Source organism: Hordeum vulgare, chromosome 1H (genome assembly GCF_904849725.1).
Source record: "Hordeum vulgare subsp. vulgare chromosome 1H, MorexV3_pseudomolecules_assembly, whole genome shotgun sequence".
Lineage (NCBI taxonomy): Eukaryota > Viridiplantae > Streptophyta > Magnoliopsida > Poales > Poaceae > Hordeum > Hordeum vulgare.
The window spans coordinates 72,567,527-72,572,934 of NC_058518.1; positions in this window are offsets into that span (position 1 = coordinate 72,567,527).

Below are 5,408 nucleotides of genomic sequence, written 5' to 3' on the forward strand. Positions count from 1 at the left end.
GTGTGGAAAAAGATAGTAGCATTGTCCCTTCTCTCTTTTTCTCTCTTGTTTTTTTATTTGGGCTCTTTGGCCTCTCTATTTTTGTTTGGGCTCTTTGGCCTCTTTTTTTTTATTTCCTCACATAGGACAATGATCTAATAATGAAGATCATCACACTTTTATTTACTCACATCTCAAAAGCTCAGAACGATGATGACTCTATAGGAAATGCCTCCGGCAGTGTACCAGGATGTGCAACGATCTAGCTTGGCGTATGACGTTAAAACATCTCGCTAGCTATCTTACGATCATGCAATGGCAATATGAGAGTGACGGCACAAGTCATGAGACGGAACGGTGGGAGTTGCATGGCAATATATCTCGGAATGGCTATGAAAATGCCATAGTAGGCAGGTATGGTGGCTGTTTTGAGAAAGGCATATGGTGGGTTTGTGCACGAGCGAGAATTGCGCGGTACTAGAGAGGCTAGCAATGGTGGAAGGTGAAAGTGCATATATACCATGGACTCACATTAGTCATGAAGAACTCACATACTTGTTGCGAAAGTTTTTATTAGTAATCGAAACAAAGTACTAAATGCATACTCCTAGGGGAAGGGTTGGTAGGTGTTAACCATCGCGCGATCCCGACCGCAACACAAAGGATGACAATCAATAGATCAATTATGCTCTGACTTCCTCACATAGCGGTTCACCATACGTGCATGTTACGGGAATCACTAACTTGAACACAAGTATTTCTAGATTTATACCCTACTAACATAACTCTTAATATTACCAAATCCACGTCCCAAAACTAATTGAGAGGAATCAAAACTTCTCTTTCTACTCAATGCACATGAAGATGGAGGTTTTTGTATCCTTTTTGGGTACCTATCACCTTTGGGACTACTTTCATAGCACAAGCCAACTACCAAGTCACGCACCGCCGTGCTCTAAAAGATCTAAGTGAAGCACATAGAGCAAAATTGTCTAGCTCAAAAGATATAAGTGAAGCACGATGAGCATTCTAGCAAAATCACGATGAGTGCATGTCTCTGTTAAAAAGGTGTGCAGCAAGGATGATTGTGACACAACAAAAAGAAAAGACTCCTACGATACAAGACGCTCCAAGCAAAACAGATATCATGTGGTGAATAAAAATATAGCTCCAAGTAATGTTACCGATAGATTGAAGACGAAAGAGGGGATGCCTTCCCGGGGCATCCCCAAGCTTGGGCTTTTTGCTTTACTTGAATTTGAAGCATCCCAAGCTTGAGCTCTTTCCACTCTTTATCCCTTTGTCCATGAGATCATCACCCAAAACTTGAAAACTTCACAACACAAAACTTAAACAGAAACTCGTGATATCATTAGCACAAGAAAACAAACTACCACCTCTTTGGGTATTGTAAAAAACTTGAATTCTATTCATATTGGTGTTAGATTACTGTATTCTCACTTTTCCATGGCTAGTACCCCCCGATACTATCCATAGTTTCATCAAAACAAGCAACCAACTCAATAAAAACAGAATCTGTCAAAAACAGACCAGTCTGTAGCAATCTGTATACTTCGTATACTTATGGTACCTCAAAAATCCTGAAAACTTACGAATGCCTGGGAAAAAGTCATATCAACCATCAGCAAAAATAATAAACTCAAAATCTCTTTCTGAATAAAAATGAAAAATAATATCATGAGTGAAAAGTTTCTGTCTTTTTCCAACAGCATCAAACAACCATCACCAAGACTAGTCATAAAGGTTTTGCTTGGCTCAAACACAAAAAGAAACACAAAAGACACTATCATAACAGAATTATGATGGTGTGGATGCAACAAAATAGAAATAAAAAGATAAATTCATTGGGTTGCCTCCCAACAAGCGCTATTGTTTAACGCCCTTAGCTAGGCATAAGGCGATAGAATCACGTATCGTCGTCTTTGGTGCTCAAACCATAAGTAGCCCTCATCATGGATTCATAAGGCAATCTTATTTTATTTCTAGAAAAATGCTCCATGCCATTCTTTAAAGGAAATTGAAATATAATATTCCCTTCCTTCATATCGATGATAGCACCGATAGTCCTTAGGAAAGGTCTACCAAGAATGATAGGGCATATAGGATTGCAATCAATGTCAAGAAAAATGAAATCCATGGGTACATAGTTCCTATTTGCAATAATAAGAACATCATTGATCTTTCCCATGGGTTTATTGACAGTAGAATCCGCAAGATGCAAATTAAGAGAACACTCCTCAATCTCATTAAAACCCAGAACATCACATAAAGACTTTGGAATCGCGGAAACACTAGCACCCAAATCACACGAAGCATTGCATTCATAGTTTTTGATTTTGATTTTTATAGTAGGTTCCCACTCATCATGAAGCTTTCTAGGGATAGAAACTTCCAATTCAAGTTTCTCTTCAAGAGATTTTATAATAGCTTCGACGATATGATCGGTAAAGGCCTTGTTTTGGCTATAAGCGTGTGGAGAGTTTAGCATGGATTGCATCAAGGAAATGCATTCAATCAAGGAGCAACTATCATAATTGAATTCCTTGAAATACAAAGTAGTAATTTCATTACTACTCAAGCTTTTAATATCTTCTACTCCACTTTCAATGCTTTTAGCATCAAGATAGATGGACTCCGAATCGTTGGGGCGTTTTTCAACCAAAGTGGATGCATATCCAGCCCCATCATCATTAGGCTTGACACAAGAAAATAAAGATTCCATGGGAGTCACACCAAGCACTTTAAGATCTTCGTGATTCTCATCACGAGAACATGCCTTTTTAAGCCATTCATGTCTAGCACGAATTTGGGCGGTTCTTTCTTTGCTCTCACTCATGGAAACACGCAGAGATTTCAAAGTTTCATCCATATTGATCTTGGGAGGAGCACATCTAACTTTCAAAGCATCAATATCACTAGAGATTCTATCAACGCTCCTAGCCAAATCATCAATTTTGAGTTTTTTTTTCCTCTATGGATGCACTGAAAATCTTTTGTGAGTTGATAAACTCTTTGATATTACTCTCTAGATCAGAGGGTAATCTATTGTAATTTCCATGAGTATTGTTGTAGGAGTTGCCAAAGTTATTAGAGGGGTTACTAGGAAAAGGCCTAGGAACATAGTTTCCTCTAATAGCATTGTTTTTGCCAAAGTTATTTCTACCAACAAAATTAATGTCCAAGCTAGCGTTGCTACTATCAATCAAGGAAGACAAGGGAATATCATTAGGATCTAAAGGAGCACTTCTACTAGCAACCAAATTCATTAACTCATCCATCTTAGCACTCAACGAGTTAATTTCTTCTATAGCGTGTACCTTCTTACTAGTAGGTGACCTTTTAGTGTGCCATTGAGAGTAGTTCGTCATGATATTGTCTCGGAGTTTTGTGGCTTCTCCTAACGTGATTTCCATGAACATTCCACCTGAGGCGGAGTCCAAGATATTTCTAGAAGCGAAATTCAAGCCAGCGTAGAAGACTTGTATAATCATCCAAAGACTCAAGCCATGAGCGGGACATTTCTAATCATCAATTTCATTCTCTCCCAAGATTGTGCAACATGTTCATGATCAAGTTGTTTAAAATTCATGATATCATTACGGAGAGAGATAATCTTAGCCGGCGGAAAATACTTGGATATGTAAGCATCTTTGCACTTATTCCAAGAATCAATACTATTTTTGGGCAAAGACGAAAACCAAGTTTTTGCTCGATCTCGCAACGAGAAAGGAAAAAGCTTAAATTTACTCACATCATTATCCACATCTTTCTTCTTTTGCATATCGCAAGTCTCAATGAAGGTATTAAGATGGGATGCATGCGGCATCTTCACTAGGAAGGCCGGAGAACTGTTGTTTCATAACAAGATTCAGCAAAGCGGCATTGATTTCGTATGATTCCCACTAGTGGCGGGAGCAATCGCAGTACTAATAAAATCATTATTATTAGTATTCGAGAAGTCACAAAGTTTGGTGTTTTCAGTCATGGTGACTTCAGCAAGCAAACAAGCACACAAGCGAACAGAAAGCAGGCAAGAGAAAAGGGCGAACGAAAAAGGCAAACGAAAAAGGCAAATATTTTTGTAAATTTTTGTTTTCCAGAAGTGGGGGAGAGGAAAACGAGAGGCAAAAAAATTAAATGCAAGAGATGAGTTTGCGACACTTACTTGGATGAGTTCTTGACTTAATCCTCCCCGGCAACGGCGCCAGAAATTCTTCTGCTACGGCAACACACAACATCGCGAGAGATTGGCATGTTGACGGAGACTGGGCTCGCGTTGGTTTTTCCCTTGAAGAGGAAAGGGTGATGCAGCACAGGAGCAGTAAGTATTTCCCTCAGTTTGAGAACCAAGGTATCAATCCAGTAGGAGAATCGCATGAAGTCCAGAGTACCTGCGCAAACACAAAAGAGCTTGCACCCAACGCTATAAAGGGGTTGTCAATCCCTTCAAGATTGATTGCAAAGTGAGATCTGAAGGCGGAAAGTGCAACGAAGTAAAAGAGTAAGGCTGAAAATATGGTGTGAAGTAGACCCGGGGGCCATAGTGTTCACTAGGGGCTTCTCTCAAAATAGCAAATATTACGGTGGGTGAACAAATTACTGTCGAGCAATTGATAGAACCACGCAAAGTCATGACGATATCTAAGGCAATGATCATACATATAGGCATCACGTCCGAGACAAGTAGACCGGTACTTTCAGCATCTACTACTATTACTCCACACATCGACTGCTATCCAGCATGCATCTAGTGTATTGAGTTCATGACAAACAGAATAACGCCTTAAGCAAGATGACATGATGTAGAGGGGCAAACTCAAACCAATGATGAAAACCCCATCTTTTTACCCTTGATGGCAACAACACGATGTATGCCTCGCTACCCCTTCTGTCACTGGGTGAGGGCACCGCACGGTATGAACCCAAAACCAAGCACTTCTCCCATTGCAAGAATCATAGATCAAGTTGGCCAAACAAAACTCACAACTCGAAGAGAATTACAAGGATATGAAATCATGCATATAAGAGATCAGAAGAAACTCAAATAAGATTCATAGATAATCTGATCATAAATCCACAATTCATCGGATCTCGACAAACACACCGCAAAAGAAGATTACATCGGATAGATCTCCATGAAGATCATGGAGAACTTTGTTTTGAAGATCCAAGAGAGAGAATAAGCCATCTAGATACTAGCTATGGACCCGTAGGTCTATGGTGAACTACTCACGCATCATCGGAGAGGTCATGGTGTTGATGAAGAAGCCCTCCGTATCCGAACCCCCCCTCCGACAGGGCACCAGAACGTGCCCCAGATGGGATCTTACGGAGATAGAAGCTTGCGGCGGCGAAAAAGTATTTTCGTTGATCTCCTGATTTTTTCTTGGATTTTAGGGAATATATAG